This window comes from Desmodus rotundus, chromosome 6, assembly GCF_022682495.2.
Source record: "Desmodus rotundus isolate HL8 chromosome 6, HLdesRot8A.1, whole genome shotgun sequence".
Classification (NCBI taxonomy): Eukaryota; Metazoa; Chordata; class Mammalia; order Chiroptera; family Phyllostomidae; genus Desmodus; species Desmodus rotundus.
In genome coordinates, this window is record NC_071392.1 from 78,338,461 (window position 1) to 78,354,207 (window position 15,747).

General features: G+C 43.8%; 1 protein-coding gene across 4 annotated transcripts in view; it reads right to left on the bottom strand.

Annotated features, from left to right (window-relative positions):
- The window catches only part of CHCHD3 (coiled-coil-helix-coiled-coil-helix domain containing 3), a 261,885-nt gene that overhangs the window by 30,579 nt on the left and 215,559 nt on the right, over positions 1 to 15,747 (bottom strand). The gene's annotated exons all lie outside the window — the stretch shown is intronic.

Consider the following 15,747-nt stretch of genomic DNA (forward strand, 5'->3'; position numbering starts at 1 on the left):
CTCCTAAGTAGTCTCCTGGTTTCTGTTTTCTGTCTGGATTCTCCTTCCACCTTCATATCTCCTGCAATCCATTATCAACACAACCTGCAATGTGCCCTTTAAATGGAACTTGCAATTCCAAGGTCACAACCCTAACCCTTCAAAGACTTCCTTCCACTCTTGGGATGAAATTCAAAATACTAATTATGACCTACAGCGTCCTGTAAGATGCAGCCCCTGCCTCCACCTCCAGCCCGCAGGGTCCCTTTCGGAACCCTGAAGGACCTGAACTCCTTGCGGTCTCTCACACGCCGGTCCCGCTGCTTTAGTGCCCTTGCTTCCTGTTTCCCTCACGCCTGTGTTTCAGCCTTCAGACCTCAGCCTGAAGGGACGTGGACTCTGACCCTCACAGGTGTTACATGCTCTGAGAGCACCTGGGAGCACCTGGCACAACTGTACTCATGAAGTTCCTGGGTGATCAGTCTTTCTCCAGTTAGACTCTAGGGCCCACCAGGGCAGAGCCCACGCGTGTTCAGTCTGCCAGTCGTCCCAGCGCCGAACACAACAGCTGCCAGCCTCCACAGGCTGCTCGGACCTCCCCCCACAGGGCCACAGGGGTGCCCTCTCTTCTTCTCACTGCCACCGGGTGAGCCAGTGTGGATGGGCGGGGCTAGGGCAGGCGCGTGGGGAAGCCAAGCCATGTTGGGGAGACAAACGTTGCTAACGTCCGAACTGGAATCAAGAACGAGTCTCTAATAAGGTAGCCTGACCAAATCAGTTAGGTTCAAGAATACAGTCACAGCTTCTGTGTCAGTCATTTGCTCTGATGGTTAACATAGGATCTGGCAACTAACACACGTAAGTAAGTCCGAGTCTGGGCTCCACTCTTCAGTTGCCACGGAAGCTGGAAGCTGTTTAATCTGAGATGCAAATTTCCCGTCAGCTCCCACTGTTTGAGGCTGCTGTAAACATTAGCAAGATAACATTCACGCTCTCAACACAATGCCCGGCACACAGTAAGCTTTTACTAAACATTTGCTGCTACTATTATTATTATTACTACTTATTATTATTATTTCAACTAATAAACTTCGGTGGGTTGAATTCTGGGAACCTGACTCACTTACTGCCTTATTTCCAAAACGAAGTGGGTTTCCACTTTCAAACAGCCAACTTGAAAATGGTGTTTTAGGATACAATCCACGTAAGAGTTGGTGACTGTTCATGTAACTCAAAGGTGCCCCCACAGTGTTCAGGAGGTGGCAAAAGAAGGTCCCTGCACGCGTTCTGGATAAGGCGTTACAAGCTGCACTCGCGCTAAAAACCACACCTCCAGCATGGGGCGTATAATTGACACAACCCTATACATCTTTTCTTTCCTCAACCAAGTTCTCACGGGGAGCAAGTCCTCCGTGTGAATACATGGAATTGTATTTGAAGTAATTACAGTTGGCACAGATTTGCCCACTGCTGGTGGCGAGGCTGCTACTTGTGACTAGGCGGTGAGGGGGGGTCTCAGTGGAACGGATGGCAAACCGCTTTAATTTGCTTTAATGGTGGCAAAATCCTGTCTAAAACAAGTTGGACATTTCAAGAATAATGAACACCACACAGTTGAAGTTCTATTGCCATTAAACCAGTATTCAAACGGGCCAGAAACTGGTTTTCAGCTTGCTATGTCTTTAGTGGCATAAATGTCACTTCGTAAAGTCAAGCTGGCGGTCCTCAGCAGGAGTGCAGGAGGCCCAGAGGTGCCCGTGCTAATTAAAAATGTCAGATAACATTTCACTTTTCACACTCTGTGAGATCTGCTCCCCCAGCCCACCCCCAAAACTTCATCCTCCAAAGGACAGTCAGGAACGGGAGAAGTGTGCGGGTACTAACGACGACTTCATTTTCAGGTGGGGATGAAACAGGCAGGCAGCGGCAGCACGGGCTGTAAGGACCCTGCAGGCAGGGGTCGGGGAGGAGAACGGGAGAGGATTCTCTCTTCTGTGATAGTGGGTGCAAAGGAAACCCAGATCAGAAGTTCAAGATGGCTTCCCCTGTGCCAGAGTCAGTGGCCTTCGAGAAGGACGAACGGGAACCTGGAGCCTTACACACAGTCAAACCACAACAGACACAGGTGGGCTGAGTACGGCTCAGAAGTTACATGCACGGGACGAGCCTATTGGGTAAAACGCTTGTGAATCGGGAGTTTTGTTGTATCATTTCATTTCATGTAGCACAGTAAGAGGTACGTGATGGTTGTGGCTACACAGTATATCACGAAACAGAAATTTTAGACTTACCTGCCTAATTTAATCAACGCAAACTGTCAAAAATGAGCTGATTATGGCCAGCACCTCCAGTCTCAGGACTGAAAAGTATTTTTTTTTAATTTCATCTTTTATTTTTAGAGGGGAGGGGAAAGAGAGGGAGAGAAACATCAATGTGTGGTTACCTTTAACGCACACCCCCCCGACTCCCCCCACTGGGGAACTGGCTGGCAACCCAGGCACGTACCCTAGACTGGGAATCGAACTGGCAACCCTTTGGTTCACAGGCCGGCACTCAGTCCACTGAACCACATCAGCCAGGGCTGAAGAGTCTTTAAACAGGAAGATCTTGGTACTGCTTAGGGTTGTAACTTCAGTTTAAGGTCTGAATAACTGGTTTGGTTATCTAAATTGAATAAATTAATGAGATAATTTTTTTTTTAAATCTCAACCACACATAATGAAGTAAAGCACTGAGGACTTTCATTATAACTTTCAACAAGAGAGTAAATCAATTATAATACTAATTTCTACCAAGCACCATCTGTTTTTACTGCTTTTAGATCTCCAACATAAGCTATAAGTGCCAATATTTAGACTGAAGGCTTTACTTCCCTATTTGTAAACTAAGGCTTCTGCCCTTTCGACTCTGTATTTCAGAAATGCACTGAAGGTTGGTATCTTCACATGTATTACAAATGCTCATCAAAATGGAATGTTAATAATACGTTCTCTTATTCATTACAAAGAAAATGGCAGCTGTGACTGCATACAAGGACACTTGCCAACTGCTGTCTCTATCCTGATTATTTTTTAGGTCCCTGCAAATGCTAGGCAGTCCCAGTTTCACTGGGGCTCAGGCAGCCTGAAGGGGGGGAAAAGAAACAGACTCTTCTACCAGGAACTACGCCGGGACAAGAGGTAACAAACTAAAGAGTCCTGTTCTGTGGAGCCTCATTTCCCTAAACCTGCTGGTGGGAGGAAAAGCAGAAAGAGAAGAGATGTTACCATTGTACCACGCAGCCTTTCTTCCTCCCCCTTTGTTCCCTTCCTCTCTTCCTTTCCGGTTCCTTCCTATTTCTGGCTTAGGCACTGTCAATGATCAGGTAAACAGATTTGTATAACGTGCTTCTAACGCAGGGGGAGCAAATACAAAGGAAAGGTGCCAGCTGTCTCAATGCTTATGCCAATGACAGAGATCACTGTCAATCGCGATTCTCAGGCTGAAACTTGTCACAGCCTCAGAACCCTTCCCAGAGAAACGCAGCAGGTAGCCCACTACAGCTGGTCAGAGTCGGGGCCTGCCTGCCTGCCCTTGCCCAGCTCTCCCCCAGTGTTCTAGCTGTAGCACTGGGTGGGCCTCATGGTTGGGCACTGTCCTACGGTCCTACAGGTAAGGCTGAGTATTTTGTGATGCCAAAATTCTCGAGAGGCCTGGCTTCCTTCCAAGGAGCGCTTTACCGTACAAAATCCAAGGCTTCTGAAAGTGAGAAAGAGAACAGATAATGCCCCCGTTATGACTCAGTCCACATCCCTCTGAAAGGGAAGCAAAGCCGGCAAAAATCTCTGGGCTTATTAGCAGTCTATTTCTTTACTTCCTGGAGAAAAAGAATAGGGAGAAAAAGAGCAGGCCCCTATTAATGATTAAGCCCCAGTAGTCACTACAACTGTTTTTAAGGCTGATCTGAGGTCAGAGGCAGGCACCATTTTCCCTTTTTCAAGGTATGTGTTTTAAAAAAAGGATTCAGGATAGTCGCTAGATTGCCAGCATGGGCATTGTAGGAGTATCTTCCCCATATAATAACATACTCGTTCATGTGACCCCGAATGTAATTGCTCTCCCCCTCCAGAAAGCCCTTAATGACACCGTGTCTCATCCAACCTCCACAATTTCGCTCCCCCCAGCTCAGAGAGCGGGGCTGCGTCGGCACCATCTCACTGCCTGTGGTTATGTGCCAAATGTGATTTCCCCCGCTGCTGTGTGCTTTCTGCTTTACGACAGGGGCCTGCCTGATGGCTCTGAGCAGCGCAGGGGCAGAAGCCTTCCGGACAACAAGAAGCTGTTAGCTACAGCCTGCCTGGGCCAGGGCCACATTGCTCCCAAGGAGAACTCGTCCATGCTATTTATTCTTCTAGTCTATCACTGAAGACGGGACTGCCGCCCTCACTTGCCCAAAAGGTCTCCCCACATAAAGAAGTTAACGGAGGACTAGAGAATGGCAAAACCTTGCTGGAATTTAATTCAATGAATGGCGTATAAAAGCCTCAAAATAATGTGCAAAATCGAAATGGAGGTAGGTTCTAATGACTAGAAATGTGGCTGCCTGAAAAACAGAAGCCGGGACAGACGGCATCTCTGCCTGTACCTGGGAATGGAAAGGAAGGTGGAGATTTCCCCGGTGCACGTGTTGGTCCCCCGTCCCCCACAGCTGCTGGCACTTAAGGAAATGCTACTTGCGGGAGGTGGCCGTATAAAGGGTGGCACTTATCTGCTTCACAGAAAGTTGAAAAGATTTACAGAATTTTACGGGGTCCCAAGCCTTTTTTTTTCTTCCTTTTTTGGCATTACCCATAATGTGGTTGTCCGAGGGATAAACAGAGATGCCTCCCCCCACCCTTTATATTTGCTTAAAGAAAAACACAGCTGCTTTTTTGCATATTAAGATGCAACTCAACCAGAGAGACCAAACAAAGATTTCAAAGGGAAGGAAAGTTTGTGCAGCATAAAAGACACTCCACCAAACCAAAGTGCATTGAAACTAAAAAACCGAGGCAAAGTAATAACTATTCTCCTTGGGGACAAAAGTCCTATTGAGCAAGAAGAGATAGGTGGCATTTTCTAGAAGAGCCACCTGCTACTCCTTGGAGCTATTACAGACACTCGGGAGCCAGAATTTCAGAGCCCTTCCATCCCCGGGTTTGTGTGGGAGAGGGTGCACGTAAGTGCGCCCCGAGGCAAAACCAACAGGTAACTACTCAACGCTGTCACTGTGAGATCACTGAGCCATCCAGTCACCTCCTTAACGACCCCTCCTAGAGGACCAGCATCAAGAGGCTACTGCCCTTCAGAGAAAGCCTTTGGAAAAACACACCAACCCAAGTGAGAGCAACAGGGAGGCCCACCCCTTGGGGAAGATACTGTACTGCTAAGAGGACCCACCCTGCCCAACGTACAGAATGTAGCGAGAGAGGATAATGAACCTAATTAGGGTTCGTTAGTATTTGCTACACTTACAATCGCATTAACGGCTACTGGCAGCGCTGTTTTATGTGATGTCTTCTTCATGTGGTAACCTTTCCATAAATCAAAGCAAAAGCCAATACCAGACAGTTTCTTGTACTGCCTGCCTGACGATAAAAGTTAGCATTGAACCTTCGCTGTTATCCATCTTCATAAACGTGTCTACGATGTGGCAAGATGGGGCCCCATTATCGGGGGCCTGCCACTAATGCATGCAAGGGAGTGATCTACGAGGTCAATGGGGCTTGAAAACCACTACAGTTTGAACTGAGCCAGAAAAAGAAATGGCTCTCTTCTACTTTTCTTAGAGTCCGAGGAGTTTGCCCCTCCAGGCCTCGGTCCCATCAGCGCCTCGTTCAGAAATCGCCTATAGTCAAACCGAACGCAGACTTGCACAGCAGACAGCAGAGACCTCACAGGGGCGGGGGAAAGCAGGTACGTCAGCTCTCATAAGGAGGTAACTTGTTATTAAGGATTTAATTGGCTTTCTTCATAGACAGCTACCTGACTGGAAGATGTCATGTTTCCAAGATTAACTAGAAAATGTTAATGAGATGTACTTTCACTGTAGAAAAAATATATAAATCTATTTACATTATCATAAGTTAAAAAGTTCTGAAAAACAGCAAAGATCAAGTTATTTTTAAGTATCAATTGTCCTCCTTTTATAAAAATTCACACTGTACAGAAACCTGAACTGAAAGAATTCCCCATTAATGAGAAATTTTCATCTAATAAGCAGTATTCCGTTTTGTTTTGAATTTGGCTATCGCCTTACCCACCCTACCGACACTGTCCCGCCTTCACTCCGGCGTGTACTGGAGATGAACTCTGGCAATTAGCTCGTGTCCAACAGAAATCAGCCCTGCATTAACAGCCTGTAATGAAGACCATCCACCACCAGATAAATCAAACCATTAGGCAGTCACGACATGTCACATGCCTCAGTCCCCTCATTTGCTGAATGAATTTACTCCAGCATGTGCTTGCTGAGCACAGTGTATGTGCTAGGTGCCGGGGGAGAGCTATTAAATGGAATATAAAATACAATCCCTGCCCTCAGGAACGTTTCATTTCAACTGGGAGTGAGAGTCACTCAATGTAACTTGATATACAACCTTGGTAATGGGCCTTTCAAACTCCCAAGAGTCTGCAACTCTTAGCTTTTTAGACGACGGTTTCTTCTACGGTAAACTAACATAAGGTCTGTTCTACAGTGGAAACATCCTGAGAATAGAAGCTGAAAAGCAGCAAAAACTTCTATAACAGATTAATTCAATTTAGTAAATAACAATATTGATATTATTTCAACGCCTGTTAATAGCAGTACTACTATAAAGATGGCTAAGGTATAGTTCATGCCTATAGAGACCTTGCTTTCGAAGGGAGATAGGTGCAGAGGCAACTATAACACAAATTGGATTGCACTAAGGGCTTGAGTTAATGAACACAGAGGGAACAATTAACTGTGCCCTCTTTTCCAGAAGCAGGAGAAAGGGGTGGGGAGTGGGGAGGGAAGCATCAGAGACCTTAGAGGCGCTAACACAGAAGACGGGGCTTGGCCGGTGGGGAAGGTGTGCTGGTCGGGGAGGCAGCAGGGCCACCTGTGGAAGCACGAAGACGTGAGGCACAGTCTCCTTGAAGGATGAACTCTGCGGGCCATGGGAGAACATGGCAAAAGCTGGGGCTGAGGAAGTGTGCCAAAGGTCATTTTCATATTGTGCTTCAGTACTGTAAGTTTTGGGCATTCATCCTGGCTTCTACATAATGATTTATTAGATACTGTCAATTATTCAGCTTTGAAGCAGAAACTTATTTCACTTTTAATCATATGGATCAGACTGATGGATGAGTACATCTTGAGATCGCAAGGCAAGCTGTTAAGAGAAAAAAAACTATTATCAGTTGCCACTACTTATCACTGCAAATCAGGATTATCACAACACCTTGCAACCAAATAAATAAGTTCCGGTGCTAAGGCATCGGCCTTAGACAGTGGCCACCAGCCCAAGCCCCTAATTTTTAAATGTTGCATTCATGAAAATAAGCTTCATTATTTTTTTTAATAACAGACAAGGGTTGTACGTACGCTTATAAATTACAGTTATACTAATAAACTAGCATCGTATCAGCAGTAAGTGTTAGGGTTCCTTCCACACAAGATTTCATTTGAAAGCAGGATCTCACTCATTGCCAAAAAATAAAAATAAAAAAGTTTGAAAGCTACTGGAAGACAGGCAGGGAGCTATTCTTTCCAAAGTTTCTGCATTCCCTTTCTACGCTCTCTGGAGATCTACGTTTTTTAAGAACGTAACAGAAACAAGGTCATACCAGTGATTAGGTTAGCTTTTAAAACGAGAGTGTAGTTGAAACACACGGGCGTGTGCACAGGCAGGCTCGAGCAAATGCACTGTTTTCCCCTTTCTGCTCCTCCTCACCTCCAGCCTCCAGTCTTTCATTCTTAATTGTCAACAATCAGGTGTAAATTGCCTTTTGAAGACTCACCTAGATGATCACAGGTGTCAATTTTATTTCTGGAAAAAATTATGTTGCTTCGGAACAAATTTTCAGGAAGAATTTTGCTTGCTTCCTATTACAGACCGCCAACCTATAATTGCCTATAATCTCAAATTAAAATATTCTAAAGGCAGGCACGACACATTATTAGATGCGACCTGCACCATGAAGTAACAGCAACCGCATCCACCCGAGCACAGCCTCTGGTATCCATTTCTAACTAAATTACGCACTTCCTAGCATGTGAAAATTTAATTATTATTTTGAGTAGTGTTGCTTAAGTGTTGGTTAATGATTTGACAGAAAACATTTGTCTTTAAATACATGTTTTTAGAGGCATGGTATATTCTCAGTTGCAATTTTATACATCCAGGAACTATCCCCTAGGGAAAAAAATATTGGATTACAAGACGGGCGTCAATTTAAAAACATACAAAATTCACTCAACAGAAACTTGAACTATTGATGACTATAATAATTAACTAACTATTGACTACTTGAGATGTACCAAGAACAGAAAGTAACCTCACTGAACTCCTAAATACATCATCTCGCTGATGATCACCTTTCAGAGATACAGAAAACTAAGACGGGGTTGGGAAGGGAGGAGACAACCCTCTAGAACAAGCCTGTTGCATTACGTGAAGGGTATCTGTACAGGTTATACCCAGGAACAATTTTGGTCACATGGATGTTTACTACCTCATTAGAGCTATACTGACATTATGGAATGGAAAAATTAAGAGATGTCCCAATAAGTTTTTAAAAAATCAGGAAGAAGACTGAGAATCGCAACCAAAAGAAAATAAACCTATTTTCTTGGTAGGTGCTATAGCAAAGTCTGCAGTGTAGGCAGCATCCCCTTTTTCTGATATCTGCTTCCTAGACACTACATCGTACGAAAGGGGGGTTTCATGGTATGAAGTACAAATTGATGCATCATTAGTAAGAATGGATCAGCTTTCTGAAGAACTTGGCCAACAGCTTAGCACTCCAATCTTTTAAAGATCTAGCCTTAATGCACTCTCTGGAGCAACAATCCTATTTTCTTTACATTATCAAGTTCTGAGAGTATATTTTTCATTTGTCTTGTCATCAGAAAAGGTGAAGATGTGTATACATTTTGGTTTTCAATTCTCCTATTAAATCAGCTTCCCAGTGCTTCAGTTTCCGAAAGCTCCAAAAGAGGTATGGATTGACATTTCTGTCAAAGGACAATTTTTTGCTCTGTAGTTTTCCCCGAGTTAATGGAAAAAGTTCTACCACTAATCTTTTTCAATTCACTTCTAGGGAATTACAAACTAATAGCAAAAAACTGCAATAGGTTGTGCCAAAATGTAGTATTTTTAAATTACACAAGTCGAAAAGTTAAAAAATTTTCACCAAATGGGCTTTCCTTTTCTTTAAAAAAAAAAAAAAAGCCATTTAGAAGGCCAGGTTTAGATTCTGCTGTCATACCACCTCTAAAGTTACATATCCTGGGTTCTGCCACCTCTAACCCCACTGGATCCCAACAGAAATGGACCCTGTATAGGGCTGAGTCCCAATAATGCTGGCAATTTTACCTGCATTATTCATCACCCCTTAGAACAGTCCCATGGGTCATTACACACACATTCCCCACATCAGCAACAAGAAGTCCAAGAGGTTAAGTAGCCCAATATTGTGTATTCGACATTCTTAGAAGGAGCAGGCACAATTCAAACCCCATCCATGTTATGGAAACAAAAGCACCAGTTCCTAATGGTTTATGTATAAATTTGTTTCACTGCAGCCTTTTTTTTTAACTGGTAAAAAAAAAAAATCATTTGAAATGCAACCTGAGTGCCTGTCAGAAGGGGGGGGGGGGGGCTCAGCAAATCACGGTGGATCGACGCCCTGGAACACTATGCAGCCATTTAAAAGAGCAAGTTGAAGATTTATGTGTTGACTGGGAGACATATCCGTGATAAATTTAAGTTCCATACTCTTTTCACTAAACTCCAGGAAGGGTATCGAAAGGCAAAAGGTGACCAAAAATGCAATGTGGAGGAGAAAGAACACTTAATAGACTCATTTAAACTAGGACCATATGAGCTAATTTTACATATCTTGGGTACATGGAATCATAGTTACAGACATAAACCAAAAATCACACATCCAGATGGACGATATCTGAATAAACCCCATACAATTTGCCTCTAATGCCTTCTTTGCCCACAACATGGAGAACGCTGTACCATAATTCTTAGTATGCCACTCAAAGAGCTCATGACTGGGGTTATTTTTTAAAGTTCATACTATAGCATTTCAATTAAGAGAGGATCCCACAGCATGGGCTGCAGACAGATCGCTAAACTGACAAAGCAGCCCTCTGGCTTTTCGTGTTCTTCTACCTCCTAAGGCCCCTTCTCTGCTAAACACCCTGAGGTTCTCCCAGACAGCATCCCATAAAACAAACCCTTGTTGAACCCTATCTACCCCACCCTTCTATCAAAACTGCTCTTTTCTACGTCCCATTCTCTCAAACCCTGAACTTTGCTAGACAATTAATGGTAAGTTAACCTGTGCTCATTTTTTAATGGACAGTAATACTGTTAACATAATAGCAATACGATATAGCAAATCATGATTATCATAAACACAAACACGTACACACGCACCAAATATTACGCCTGTGTGTTTGACAGAAGGCATCTAGGAACAATGACCAACCCAAAAGGCACAATTCAAATGGTGAGAATCTAACAGGCAAATGAAAAATAATTCCCAAGTAGGTAGGACTTACAGTTCAACCTCCACATGAATTATGCCTTTCAAATCACGGCACCAAAGTCTGCCGAAGCCTGACTCTGGTCTTCCTTTCCGGCCTCACGTCTCGTCCCACCTCACTGCGTGCTCACTCAACCGCTTCCAGCGTGGAAAACCACTCTCCCTCTTCACACCTTAAGGAAACCGCTTAGAGGTTTAGAGCCCACAACTGTCACCTCTCCCTGCAATCCTGCATCCCCGCCCTGTTCCCACAGCATTTTGTTTTCCGCCTTGACATTCGTGTTGACCACATTTTAGTCACGTGCGCATCCTTCTGTTTCCCCACGTATACGCTTCATGCCTTTGTCACCTCTGTATTTCCAGTTTATGACAACCACCCGGAATGTGTGAGATATTCACGATTTTTCTGCAACAGTGCCAAAACTGTAATTCCTGTGTGGGGGTTTGACACCTCCACAGTACAGCTAACGATCTCAACAAGGGCAAGACCACTGAGGGCAGGGACTCCGACTTGTATTTGTGTTCCCAGGGCCCACAGAGCATGACGCAAGGGAGACCCTCGATGGACAGCTGTGTTGATACTGGCAACGGTGGTTAAGTTCTCCAAAGCATAGCTGTCACATTAATACCTTTCAAAGTAAATATATGTCAATGAGCTCTTCGCTGGTGGAAGAAACCAAACAAATGAGAATGTGTCGGAATCCACTAATTGCAAAGAGCTCCCAGGACAGGGGAGTTGATGAAATTGGTCTACTGGCAAAATCCAATATTTCAAATTCAAAGGAGTCAAATATTGCCCCAAACCAACCCTCAAACAACCAAGCGAAAGCCACAAATGATTTAAGTAGTGACAAAACATGTGAGTCCTGCTTCTTGTCTACTAACCTGGATGTCTGAAAGGCGCACGCTGCACCTAGCAGTGTTATTTTCTGCGTCACATTAGCGTCATTTGTACTGGAGGGACACTATCATGAAAAGGAAAGAACTGGTTAATCATGAGCAGCACCGAATGAGCTGTAATGGAGGTGTTATGAATGTAAATCAGCGAGGCCTGATGCGGAACAGCAGCATCTGGGTGTGCAGCCTGCAGAGTAATGAGACCGCGATGATGCGCTGGCACCCGGCTTTGATCACTTCATCTTGTTCAAGAGCGCTGCTGGGGAAGCAGAGGTGAGAGGCACTGACCTCCTTCCCACAGCCTGCGCAAGCACAAAAAACAGTAACGGATCCGGGGACGGAGCCCCTCTCTCCTCCCCTCCTTGCCAACACGCCCCTTTCTCAGAACGGATGATCTCCTAGCTGGGGGCCCAGCATAAGGCAGGCTGAGCCAGCTTCTACCATGTGAAGTACATGTCTGAACATGTCGACAGTAATTGGCAATTCATTTTTCATCCCGAAAGCAGAGACAGGGTCTCTGCTTCAAAATCCCGATCATAAACCACGCTGAATGTGCCTCTCACCCAGGCAGCTTTGTGGAGATCTACGACAGTGGCAGGCTGGTGGACTTCAGAGTCTCCATGGATGGATCTGCCTCACAAATAAACAGGTATTTGTGCAACCTCAGAAGCACAAGGGAACAAAATGAAGGGCAAATGGCAGCGCGTTAGAAAAAATTCCCATCACCAAACAGCAGCCCTTAGTCTTCCTTGTGTTGATGCTGTAATTGGCAAATAGCTGACTTCTTTGTGCTTGTAAGATCCCTACAAAGCATGTGTAGCACACTGAAAAAAGAGATGTCGGTGCTGGAAAAGGAGCGCAAAGCCAGACGCACCGCTGCAGTGCTCTCGCCAGCTTCCTCCAGAAAGGGTGGCTGAGGGGACTGGCGACCGGAGCCAGGAGCAAGCCTCCCCGTAATGAGCACATCTATCAATTTTCGAGGGACGCAGCTGAAGAGCAGCACTTAGACCTGCCCACTCACAAAAGGAACAGGGCGATCTAACTGCAGGGCCGCCGGCCGCGGACGCACAGGCAACGGCGTCAGGCAGCCATGTGAGCAAGCTGGGGGTGCGTGGCGACCCACACGCCAACTGGGAACGCCTGCTTTCGTTTCAACACGCCAGGGAGGGCCGAGACGCCAGTTTTCACACGTTTTCAAGTGTTTGGCCAGGACTCAATACAGCACAGGCACAAACTGCTGCCTGAGATTAGTACATTAAAAAGTACTGGCGTCACTGTCTGTTCATTTACAAACACCGCCTTCAAAACCCCTCATCGCAAGTAACTCTCCAAACGTAACCAGGTCTATCTCCAAGACTTTAGGCTAATGAGGAGACTATGATAGGCAAACATAATTTAATAAAAGGGGGAAGAGACTAATTCTTGAAAGAAAAAAATAAAGCAAGGGTTAATCTTATTTCTATAGCAATGAAACACAAATGAACAGCCCTGACTTTAAGACAAGGGATTCAAAATTCTAATGAAAAAATTTGATTATGGATAGGATTAGGAATCATTATTTTCTTAAGACTGCGATTAACTTTGAACAACTTATTTTACCTAGGACAAATTATAGTTATGAGCTTGGTATTCCCAATATTTGGGACACTGTTTCCCAGTTAAAATTAATTAACAGTAACTTTAGGGTGTTTTAAGTATAATTAACATTACAAAACATATGAACTGAAGTGTTCATACTGTAGCAAAAATTGCGTATTCCTCCATAGCTGTCACCTAGAACACAAGTATTCCCAACACCTCAGAAAGTCCGCCTGCGCTGCTTTCCAATCAAGTCCCCCTCTATCCCTATCGACTGCTTTCTGGTCTTTATTGGGTTGGCCAAAAAGTCCATATGGTTTTTTCTGTTAAATAAAAGATACATTTTCATTTTCACCAATAACTTTATTGATTTGGATATTTGGAGTATGTTGGTTATCTCCTGCATGGTATAACACTGATTGCTCTCAACATCTCAATTTGATCGCTATCGATTTCAACTGGCTCACCCGACCGTGGAGCATTGTCCAGAGAGAAATCTCCAGTCCGAAACTTCGCAAACCATTTTTGACATGTTCAGTCAGTCACGGCACCTTCTCCATACACGGCACAAATCTTTTTTTGCAGTTCAGTTGTGTTTTTACCTTTCTTGAAAAAATAAAGCATAATATGCCAAAAATGTTGCATATTTTCTTCCATCTTCAATATTAAGATGGCTACACAAAAATTCACCAATTTTCATAATTTTGTTTTTAAATGCCCACTGATATGACAGCTGTCACAATACAATCTAGCAAAATTGTTTCGAATGAACTTAAAGACAACTAAGTGCCACTCGAACCATCTTATGGAAAAAAACAAACTTTTTGGCCAACCCAGTACTAGTCTAAATTAATTTTTCCCATTTTTGAACTTCATATAAATTGAATCATACAATAGGTTTTTTGGCTGGTTTCTTTTTGCTTGGCCAGTTTGAGATTCAGCCATGTTGTTCCATGTATCAATAGTTTTTTTTTGTTTAAACTGCTGAATAGTACTCTACTATATGAATATAACACAATTTGTTTATCCATTCTCTTATTGATGATCATTTGGGTCATTTCTAGTGTTTGACTACCATGAATAAACTAGTTACGAACGTATGTGTACAAATCTTTTTGTGGATGTATACTTTCTTTTCTCTTGGGTAAATGCTTAGGACTGGAATTGCTGGGTCACAAAGTAAAGGTATGTTCAAATTTATAGGAAACTGACAACCACTTTCCAAAGTGACTTTGCCACTTTATAGCCCCAACAGCAAGGCATGAGAATTCTGGTTTCTCCATATCCTTTGGACAATTATTATTGTCAGTCTTTTTGGATTTTCACCTCTCCAATGTTTTAATTCACATTTCCCTGATAAATAATGATATTAGCGTTTTTCATGTGCTAACTGGCCATTCTTATATCTTCCTTTGAAGTGTTTATTCAAGGCTTTTGCCCACTTTAAAAATTTTCTTAATGGTGTCTTCAAGATGACCAGAAATTCTTAATCATGACAAGGTCCAAGTTATCAATCTTTGTATTTTGTTTGCCTACACTTAAGAAAAACCAAGAGCCAGCCCTGGCTGGTGTGGCTCAGTAGACTGAGGGCCAGCCTGCGACCCAAAGAGTCGCCAGTTCGATTCCCACTCAGGGCACATGACTGGGTTGCGGGCCAGGTCCCTGGTGAGGGATGGGCGAGAGGCAACCACACATTGATGCTTCTCTCTCTTTCTCCTTCCATTCCCCTCTCTCTAAAAATAAGGAAAAATCAAGAGCCAGACATAGGAGTCCTTGACAGATTGATATGATGAGAGATGATCTGGTAATTACACACTCAAATGAGCAATGGAAATAGGTGTGTAAATACAATTATTCTGAAAGTTTGGTTTCAATTTTAGTACTTGGTTTTACCCCAGTTGTATGAATGAACAACCACATACATATCCAAATTAATTGTCTGGTTGGAAGCGGGGAGGGCTGATAGCATTGGGAATAAACTTATCCAACTGTGGAGTGATAAAACAAAATAGATATCACAGTATGGCTGAACCCACGCAACTTCCCAGAGACTATCCTAAGAGCTACCATTCTTTTTTATTCCATAATACAATTCATCTTTATTATTTCACTCAACTGAGTGTATTTACCCACACGTTTTTCAGAATTTGTCATATTAAGGGTTATGCAGGGTACAAAAGTATTAGCCATGAAGCCTATCCTCTTATAAATGGCTTAATCTTGAGGCTATGCTAATACTTAAAAAAACAAAGGCAGATGACAGATCCTGTCCCCAAAGCATCTATAAAGTGGTTAGCATTGAAACCATCTGGCTCTACATCTACTGGGATAAGATTCCACAGTTCTCATCTCATAGAGCACCCCCATCAGGCAGCTCTCAGTTTTATCTGCTCACCAGTGAACAGAACCTCATCCACCACTTGGACCAGAGAAGCAAGCTGAAGTGGGGAGGCTGCATGGGAATGAAGCTGGACCATGGGCACCACAGCTCCCTTGGCAGCCTGCTCCTGGACTCCTGGACTGAGA